Source organism: Marmota monax, unplaced genomic scaffold (genome assembly GCF_021218885.2).
Source record: "Marmota monax isolate L192 unplaced genomic scaffold, Marmota_monax_Labrador192_F-V1.1 WCK01_AAM20220418_F8-fsc00002, whole genome shotgun sequence".
Taxonomy (NCBI): Eukaryota; Metazoa; Chordata; class Mammalia; order Rodentia; family Sciuridae; genus Marmota; species Marmota monax.
The window spans coordinates 472,808-483,771 of NW_026693571.1; the positions used below are offsets into that span (position 1 = coordinate 472,808).

Consider the following 10,964-nt stretch of genomic DNA (forward strand, 5'->3'; position numbering starts at 1 on the left):
TACGTGAACAATGGAGTTTTCATTGTAACTACAGTCATTTCATTTTGATAAGTAATTACACTTTTGAATTTGTTACATGTTTATGAATATGATATTATGGAGTTTAATGGCAGTATACAAAATCCCACATCTTTCCCTGTCTACCTTTCAATTTCAGCTGTGAAATGTTTTTGACTGGATATGAGATGTATTGCTTCATTTTGCATTTCATGTAACATTTCCCAATTTGTTTCCTTCATCAGAAGTAAAATGTATTTAAGTGATATAGTACTTATCAGTGATGAGGCAAAGGGTGAGAAATATTTTCACTCACTATTTAGAACTGATATTAGGAACCTATCAAACTTATATTTTTTGTTAACAGGTATAAAATGTTGAAGAGCTTTTTTTCCCCATTAAACTTTTCAACTTACTTTCTGATGCCAAAGGAATTCCACTGTATGTCCCTGAGGGTAGAATTTGGTCTAATGAATTTAAATAGATACATTAAGTTTCTCCTATTTTCTGCAAACAGTTTTTTTAAAAGAGAAGGGAGAGGGAGAGAGAGAGAGAGACAGAGAGAGAGAGAGAGAGAATTCTTAATATTTATTTTTCAGTTTTTGGTGGACACTACATCTTTATTTTATTTTTATGTGGTACTGAGGATCGAACCCAGCGCCCTGCGCATGCCAGGTGAGCACATTACCGCTTGAGCCACATCCCCAGCCCTGCAAACAGTTTTTAATTGCACATTTCACTTGGCTGTGGCCAACTTTAATCTCTAGTGTGGACTCTCTAAATGCATTATTTTTCCTTACCCAGAAACAACTGTTTCATATTTTCTGCTATGTTTATGTTCTGAAAATCCCAGGATGAAGTTCTACAGTGGATGTCACTATAGCAGTGGGCAGAGGCAAAGGCCCTACCTTCTCCTGAGCCTGCTCCACACAGCAGGGACATCACTAGAGCAGGTATTAAGATAGATGATTAAGTTTCTCCACAAAATTCTCCTATGAAACTTTCTCTGGCCTTCTCAACTTGGTAAGACCCAATAGGTCCACATGGTCATTGTGCAAAGTATCTCTTCTTTGTACTTATTGCCATAATTATAATTAAATTTTTGTTTAAAGTCATTCTCCCAATTGGACTAGAAGCCCTGAAAGGATAGAGTTAATGCCTCTTTTGTTCTTCATTGTTTCCCTTGTTCCAGGACCAGAGTGACTATTCATGAAAGTTATTGAATATAATGGCATGTTATACCTATCCATTAATTTGACACTTAGAAGTGTACTCTAATGTCATAACTTTTACAGTTATACATGACTATAAATGTGATTATAGTTACTCATAAATTTGATAAACTTATCATCTGCTTTACTGTACACTAAGTAAATATAACTATAGCAACCCAACATATGATAAATCTAATATAATATCAATAAACCTTCATCCACTAAAGGTACCTATCAATTAATCATTCCATAATCAGTCATTAAGTAGTTATTAAAAATTAAAGGGGGGGGAGGGTGGAGGATGGGAAAGGCAGCGGAGCACAACAGACACTAGTATGGCGATATGTAAATCAATGGATGTGTAACTGATGTGATTCTGCAATCTGTGTATGGGGTGAAGGTGGGAGTTCATAACCCACTTGAATCAAAGTGTGGAATATGATATGTCAAGAAATTTGTAATGTTTTGAACAACCCACAATAAAAAATTAAAAAAAAAAAAAACATACCAATAGGGGACTGGGTTTGTGGGTCAGAAAAAAAAAATTAAACTTGCCTTTATAGAAATGGACTCTATTGAGGGACATGAGCCTTGTAAACCAACATTATGCTGCACATAGTAAAAGTTGTAAGATTATCTATGTTACAGGTTTCAGAAGAAAGAGAGTGTGTGGGTAGGGGAGATTAGTAAAGCTTAGGAGAGTCAGTGGCAGTTTCTAACAGTAATGGTGCCTGAGAAGACATGGGCAAGGCCTGGATATGGGGATGGGAAAAATACAGAATGAAAAAAAAAAAAAACTGGCCATATTGAAGAAATAAAATAGTTATAGTTAATTTGCCTGAGTGAGAATAAACTATGGGGCACTATGTGTTAGGATGAAACTGGATAGATAACATTTGTTTGAAAGAATGCTGCAGATTAATGAATGCCCTTGATAATAATTGTTAAGTACAAGAGTATTGACATGTAAAATATTTGAACATAGAGGGACAACAAAAAGAGTTTGTAGATGATTAGCATAGCGGTGACATCCAGAATGGACAAATAGTAGAAATATGAACAGAGAATGTCCGCTACAGAGTGAAGAAGTAGGTATAGTCAAGATAGTCCCAGCCAAGGGGCTGCTGCAGTAATCCATATAGAAAGTGGTGTGAGCCTAAACTAATGTAATCATCAAGGAGAACAGAAATGAAGAGATACTTGGGAGTAAAATAGAAATTATGGATGGAGAAGTTTGTAGGCTTTGTTTACAAATAAATTTGCCAGCCTTAGAAACAGGAGCTCAGAGTAGAAATTAGCTTGTTATATACATTTCAGATGCAGGCAGGTGAAGTAACTAAATGATATGTAGTCAGGTAACAAAATCACAATGTCCTATAAACTAACTTCAAGCATATGATTGAAACTGATGGGTTACTAATGAATCTCACTGTGCTATGTAAACTTAGTTCCTCAGAAAAGGCTTTCCTGACCAAATCCACTTACCCACCACTGCCTTTATCCTCACTGAAGTCTTTATCACAAATCTTGTTAAATATAAGTTTAGAGCTAGACTCAAATTGCCAAAGCTACATGCTCCTATTATTTTCAATAATTTTTCAAATAAGAAAATGTATAAAAGCATTTTTAAAAAACAAGACCAAGAGTTAAACACTTTAGTATAGTGATGATTGTGTTCTGGCAGTATCCTCACAAAAATATATGCAAAATTTTAGAACTTTGCTTGATCAGGAGGTTTCTTGAGTAACTGAAGAACAAGCACACTAGCCTGCATGCCAGAGTTCCTATGGTTTAAACTGCCTTGATCATAACTATAACACTGATGACTGCGGTTGAATTCCTCACCCTGTACAAATTATGATAAGTAGAATATGCTGAATGACCAGGAAACTATATATTAAACTTACAAAATCAACAAACCACTGTTTATTCCAGAGCAGGTATCCTTAAATAAAAACAGGTAGAGAAAGGTATGGAGCAGTTATAAACATCAGGACATCATCAGAATTTCCTCTAGGGCACACTGAAGGAAATCACATCAATACAAGAAGTAGAATTAGAACAAGAGTATCACAAACAACCTTAATGCAATTTTTGTATGTGAAAACATTGTGTTAGATCCTTCAGAGGCAGAGTAATTTACCTGAGTTGTTGTTACTACTAGTAGAGGTCGAATTGAAATTTGAACTCTTGACAGGCAGAATCAAATATACATACACTTGCAAAGGCAATGGCCACATCCCTCTCCTTTTACATGTTAGTTACATATAAGAAATGAATATTGGGCAGCTATTACCTTTAGGTCCTAAAGAATCCTCCTATTAAAACCAGTATATTATGGTAGATAGTTAATGGGGCTTTAATTAAAATTATGACAAACTATTAAAATGTCTTAGAAAAGAGTCTGACATAAAATGAACAATCAAAATTTACTATTATAATTATTATGGTGATTATTTTAGAAATAAAACAGAGAAATATCCTGAAAATGGCCAGTGAAAGTGAACTAGTGGTTTATAAAGGGAAGCTACAAGTATTTTCATTTAAGTAGAATTACAGGAACCACAGAAGTCCATCCTTGGTTCAGAGATCTAAAGTGAGATGGGTCTCTGAGCAACGGAGGAGGCTCAGTCATAGGCATAACCGGCATCATATTCTGGGACATCTTACTCCTCACTCTTTTCTCAGATGAGTCACACACTCCCTGGTCCTCATTACCATCTATTTTCCAATAAGTTCCACATATTTATTTGTTACTCAGACCTCCTTCATTGAACCTCTAGGACTTCAACTGAACTATCAACCTGATAAAATAGTAATGACAAATCACATTTACTGTATTCTTTCTTATTAAACACGGGCCACTGTTGGGCTCCACTGAAATCAGATCACAAATTCAACTTGGCCACAATTGTATTCAAGATTTTTCCTCTTAAAATCATCATTTTCTCCCCACAATTATCTAAAGTCATCCTTGACACATTTTATTTCAACCCTAATCAAAATAAGCCCAAGACTTCTAACTTCCATTTCCCCCAAACTCACTGGATCCAATGTACTTCCATTCTTATTCAGGCAACATTACTCACTTGATCTAAGAACTATTGCTTAGAGACCCATCTTACTTTAGATCTCTGGACCAAGGATGGGCTTCTATGGTTTCTGTAAATCTACCTAAATGAAAATTTTTGGTAGCTGCCCTTTAGAAACCCTTAGTGCACGTTCACTAGTCATTTTCACAACTAATCTTACTACAAATATTCTTAGATCCCTCTAATTATTTTTCAGCGTGGCATTAAAATACAAATTTCTATACATACCCATGAGACACTATGTGGTATTCTTCCCATTTTTACCCTTCAGACCTGATTAGATGGCATACTCCTCTTGCACATTCCAGGCAAGTGTGTCTTCTTTCAGTTCCTTAAAAAGGTCCAATCTCTTTTCTATCTCAGTGATTCTCACATGCTGTCACATTTGTCTAAAAATGATTTACTTTATTTCTTCATCTGAATGCATCCTGTAAATCCTATGGTTCCAAGTGTAAATGCCCTTACCTCACAAGTCTTCCCTGTTCCCCTAGACCTGTAAAACCTCCCTGTTAAACACTCACACCACCCTGTACCTCTGTAGCGTACTTCACCAACATGTGATATTCTGCATACTCTTTCTCCACATACTGGAAGCATCTGTAAAATCTTCTTTATTTTTAATGTATAACACAGTGCTTTGTTTAAGAATGCATTCTCTTTGAAAACTTATAGAAATGAGTAAAATAAAGTCCTCTACCAAATTGTATAAATAGCAGTTGCATTCACAAACCAGGGCAATATTCAAGTCAAACCATCCTTCATGAATGAGGACCTCCATCAATCATATTGGACTCAAACACTCAAGGCAATAATATAAACATTGTGAATAGCACTGACCATCTTGACCAGAGCCATAAATCAGGCACATCCAGGATGTATCTTTCATTGAATCTTACTCAAATATCTGATTTTCTCATTCTTAGATTTTTTCAGATTTCAGTGTGACTAGTGTTGCTTTGCAGTGTAACTGTTTTTAAAAACATTCCATCAAGAAAACATTAGCAAATATTTAATAATTTATCATTAATAAAATGCAGAAGTAACAATTAATTTGGAGAGGAATCACAGAATATTCCATATACATAGTGAAGAGCTGAATATATACAAATATACATTTCGTAAAGTATTGCAGTAACCACAAGAGGAATTACCTACTTGTCAATGTAACCTATCTTTTCTCTTTCACTAACACCCACCATCATCCCAGAGTAAAAATCAATTTCTAAATGAAATAGAATCATGTTAAAGTTGGCAGTACAAGAAATGTGAAAAACGATTACCATCTGGAAAATGAGTATTAATAACTAAAGAACTTCAGGTTCTAACATAAATGAAAGATATTTAAAAGATCTTGACAGTATTCCTCAAAATTAGCAATATTTTATAGCATTGAAAAATACATTTGGAGGCTTCAAATGCATTACATGAATTTGCTAAAAGTAATTTAGTAATATTAAAAATTGACAAAGAACATGCTTTTCTTTGGGAAAGAATGTGTGAAATTGTGTCATGTTAATTGAACCCTGCTGTGGTAGGCAAGTAAGAAACTCATTTGCATGGAGTAAAACCAAGAATATACTCTGTCTTTAGAACTAGGAATTTTGAAAGATGGATGGAAGAAAAGCTGCACATGGGGGCATTAGCTTTGTTAGGTACATTAAATGGAAAATGACTACTGTAATGTTCACTCCCTCTTTGTATTTAGAAATTATAAATGAAAGAATACATTTTGTTCACCTCCCTCAGTGTTATGCTATGATGTGAGGCAAAAGAAGAAAACTATTCCACTGCTATTTGCTTTTTGTTCTGCCTGTATGACTTAAGGGGGAAAATGTCTGCTTATTCCCTTTTAGACTGAATTAGAAAAGGCACGCTTAATACCAGGGCAATGCCAATGCGGTTTTAAGGATCTAATCTATCTCTTAACATCTTTGTCCTTCAACATAATTGTGAAGCAACCACCTGGTCCATAAGATGTAAATTTTGAGATCAGACAGATTACATAAACTACAGAAAGGAAAGCAGTCAATCTTCACAAAGATGATGACACAAAAAAAGGTAGAAAAAAATAACAATGCAGAAATTTGATAGGAGTCCTGAGGAAATTATAGTTCCTGATTCTAATCCTCTTATTCCATGAGTGCATCAATGAAGAAGTTCAATTTTAAAATTCCTGTTTCTTTGGGCATCTTTTAGAAAAGTGACACTCACACCAGTTGGGGTAACAAGAAAAGAGAAATAAATAATCAAAACAAGACATATATATTTCATTAGAGAAGACACCACATTTAATGGTCCTGGGCACTGCTTTTTTCATGACTGGCACAAAAGTAGGCGTTTATTAAATACCTCCAGAAGGAATGGATGATTATTTCAAATGCAGGGATAGAAGTTGCAAAAATGCTCAGAGTGGTGCATGGATTCCTTATATTATATTAAGAAGCAAATCAAGCATGAATATTTGAGAGAAAATGTAATATAGTGATAAAAGACATGTTCATTTGAAGCCAGACTCAAGATTGGATATCAGCTCTACAACTTGCTAAGGATGTATTCTTATACAGGTAAGTAATCACTCATTGTCTCACTTTCCTCATTTTTGAAATGGGAATACTATTTAACTCAAATCATCTTTGTTAAGACTAGATGAGCTTGCACAATGTAAATATTCTTCAAATGTTAACTTACTTTAACAGCCTACATCTCTACTAGTAAAAACCTCAACAAAGCATTCATCAACAAGTTAAATTTTGTATTATTCTATAATGCTTCTTCATATGTATTTGTGCTATTATCAATATCAATTTCTATAGTTTTAGACAAGAAACAGAAAGGAAAGAGTCTTTCATATATTCATTCTACAGGTGAGGTAACCAAGGCCCATGACCCACAAGGGGGCTGTTCAAAAACACTCTCTCTCATGGTAGAGCCAGGCCTAGAATACAGTCTATTTTCATTTTATTTTCAAACACCATTAAAAAAAAAGATTAAAGATTGAAGTATATGTAAAATGGATGGGTATTGTTGACATGATTAAGAATTGTAGAATAGAACTACAATACTTGATATTTAAGCTTTTATTTAGCAATAGGTACTAAAGAGTTACAGCCTTAAGTTATTTGTAAGAGATTATATGAAATGATGTACTTTAGGCATTATTTGTAGTAGGATTGAACTTCTTTTTCTTTTTTTAGTCATGTAATTTATGTGAAATTTATGAAAGTGTTTATAGAGTAACAATAAGGGATAAATCACTCATTGTGATATCCAGGTACCCAAGGATATATGTTTTATTAAAACCAGACAAACCAACAGACTCTAAAATCAATTTTTCACTACAGTTCTAAGAGGAATTTCAGTCATAAAATAATTTCAAGTATTGTTCAAACTAATTATCATTATATTGCAGGCTGCTACTTTTGTAGCCTGGTGGCATCTCTTCATCTGATTACGTTCTCAGGTTTCAATGTGAATGCTTATCACCACATGGGGAAGTAAAGTTCTACTGCTTTCCCCCATTGTCTAACTGTTAAGCTATTAGATATTCAAGGCATTCATGTAATTTAGAATACTGCTTTTATTGGTAATTCTACTTCCCTCTTTTTATAAGTACATAAAAGTCACAAAGTATTTATTCACATATAGTTTTCGTTGTTTATACTTTGTATCTCAACAATGCACATGGAAGTTTACAAGTTGGCCCTAATAAGCAAAAAGCAGCTAAGACTCAACCAATTTTCAAAGAAGACATCTAATCAGACTCCCAGAACTAAAAGAACATATTATCACCTCTTTATAATTTTAAAACTTTGAAATGATAAGTCAAGCATTTAATATTTAGATTGTGACTCAGTAATTTTTCATCAGAAGGTATAATCCAGAAAAAAAAATCAAATATCTTGTTATCTCTTCTTCTCAATAGATATTTCAGGTATACCAAAAATGAATATTTGTTATAACTTTGGAAATAAACATTTTGCTCAAGAAAATATATTAAAGGAGAAAGTACACTATTACTCAACCAAATTAAACTATACCAAATCTCTTCAGAAACAGATAAAAGTTTTTGTTATCAGAAACATTTTAGTAACCTGAGAAACCTTCATTCTAAAGACTATGAAGAAAAATATTAGCTCATATAACAGTTCACATTTCTCACTTACACAAAGACACAAGCCTTCTGTTTTACAATCAAGATAATAAAGAAAACAATAACTATATTGCAGAAATGATAGAATCTGTGTTAACTAGAGAATGAAGAAAATAAAAGACCTTTGCTAGGGCAATCTCTTATTATGTTCAGTACTTATTTTTAAAAAGTCTCATTCAAATATATTATTGAAACTTCCTTCTCAAATACAAAATTGATATGGCTGAAGCAAGAGGGGAAAAAATCCCTTCAGCTAAATATCAGTTTTCCTTTCATCTTTCTGCTCTCTCGTGATGAGTAACTGTTCAATACTTGATAACATGATATTTTCTAAGAGCAAAAGGAAAAAAAAAAAGAAGAAATTTGAGGTCAGTTTCACACAACTCAATATTTCATTTCTATCTTACTAAATATTAGAAAAATAGACATTTATATTGCTTTGAATTGTTTTACTCAAAACTTCAGATTATATATGTTGCTATATCCAAATATTTTTTATAAAAGTACATATAAAATTTTAACTTTAAATAACTTTGAGGCGAAAACTGTGCCCAGATATATGAAAGACTATGTGGTTAAACCCTTTAAGGAAAGTATTTTAATTCTTCCCCAACCCCTCCCCCAAACTGGCTATATTAAATAGGAGATATACCTATTTTCTTTAACTTAAAGCTGTACATTCAATACTTATGGTTACTCAATCTTTCCAGCTACATTTAATTTTTTACTCATATAATCTTAAAAATGGTTATAAAATAAACTGCATTAAATACAAAGCTTCGCTGAGTACCATTACTGTATAGATAAACAAATAGCTATAGTTTAAATTTTTGATATCACTCCCAAAATTCTACAGAGACAAAAGACATGTCATCTGTTTAACAAATGTACTACAGGACAATTTTAGATTGTTAGCTAACTTAACCAAAATGCTCTACTTCTTAAAGAATAAAATGAGTCACTTGTTTAATCCTGAAATTCTTAATTAACTGAAAACAAAGTTGTTATCTGTTACTAACAGCCCCTACACTTATGAGTAAAGCCATTAATATATAGTGTAAGTAAACAGATATCCTTACCTGGAATTAAAATTCGAAGAGTTCAAAATGTTGGAGAAAGTTTCAATAGACATACAATAACCCGAAACAGCATCTGTTACCATCGGCTCAGAATTTTTGGCTTTACAAGTGGCAGCAATACCAATCCTGGCCCAAAATCCTTGTTATGTAACATCTTATTAATATTTGCCATCAAACTGCTACCAAGCTGGTGAGGCACTAGAGGGCAAGAGTGTCACATGCAAGACCCATCGTCAAGGGACCCGGCTTTGGTACTACTTCAGGAAGACAGATGTTAACTAAGCTGATAAATAACACAATGTCTGCACGCAACAACGAACTTGTAATGTTCCTCAAAGAATATTTTAAATGTCAATTTTCTGACTAGTGGGAGAGTTAACACGTTAATAAATATGCATAAGCAAATAACCACAACATGCAAAACTTTTACGATTATATTTACAAGCCCACAGTCTCTCATGAAACTATTTTTTTATTGTTTAAATAAACTTATTTAAAACAGAACAGTAAAGGCTGATAATCAAAACGAGTGCCAATTTCAAGACACTTTCATTTCAAACCCCAAGAAACTTGTTCTGATCGCGGTGCCACCTCTGGAGTCCGCATTTCAACTCGCCCGGTTCGGTTTTTAGGCGAGGACCTGTCCGGTCATCCATCGTGATTACCTCGGGCTGCAGCGATCTGCAGGCATCTTCCTTCCCGGGTTCTCGGCCTCCGCGGCTCCCGGAGGCTGCCCTGCTGTATACCGGCGGAGCTGTACTCCAGTCCAACAGGAAAGACCCTGTCCTCCCGGCGTCCCTGCCAACCCAGCCGATAGGAGACGCGACTGGGTGGTCAGCGCGGGCAGCGCCTTTCGGGGAGTGGCTGCTGGGCCAGCGCAGGGGTCGTGCTGGGTACTCCTGTACTCTCTTGGATGCAAACCGTGTCTCCAAGACCCACCCGGCCGCACCGCCACCGCCGCCGCTCTCACGCCGCCTCCCGCGGCGGGCGCCGCCGCCGCCTCCCAGCTCCCAGCCGGCGCGCACCCGCGGGGGAAGGGGCGGAGGCGGGGACCCCGGACGCGAGCCTCCTCCATCTGCCAGCTACCCACCCACCAGGGTGGCCCCGCTTATCTGGCTTCTCTGGCCTCCTGGAGACCTTGCTGTCCCTCCTTAGGCTGCCCGTTCTGAACGCCCCTCCAGAAGGATTGATGAAAGCAGCCTAGGATGAGCCGGGTTATGCCGCCAGGGAAACGGATGCGGGGCCCCTAGGCGGTAGCGGAAGATAAGGGCGCACCAGTATGATCCCCACTGGTCGCGCTTCTGTCATTGGCATTGGACAGGGCAGCACGGTGGGGCTGCTGCATGGTTGCAAACTCAGAGTTTGCTCTGCTTGTCATTTCTAACCAGTCCCTGAAGACAAGTGGGGGGGCCAACAAATGAGATGATATTTT

General features: G+C 35.8%; 1 protein-coding gene across 2 annotated transcripts in view; it reads right to left on the bottom strand.

Annotated features, from left to right (window-relative positions):
* LOC124102602 (bifunctional heparan sulfate N-deacetylase/N-sulfotransferase 3) overlaps window positions 1-10,464 on the bottom strand; it is a 171,628-nt gene extending 161,164 nt beyond the window's left edge. The window contains exon 1 of one of the 2 annotated variants that reach the window (XM_058583739.1): window positions 10,198-10,464. The gene's annotated coding sequence lies outside the window, so the exon portion shown is untranslated. Of the gene's footprint in view, window positions 1-9,532 lie in introns of both variants that reach the window. The other variant, XM_046459054.2, reaches the window with a different exon arrangement.
* Between the last annotated feature and the right edge of the window lie 500 nt (window positions 10,465-10,964).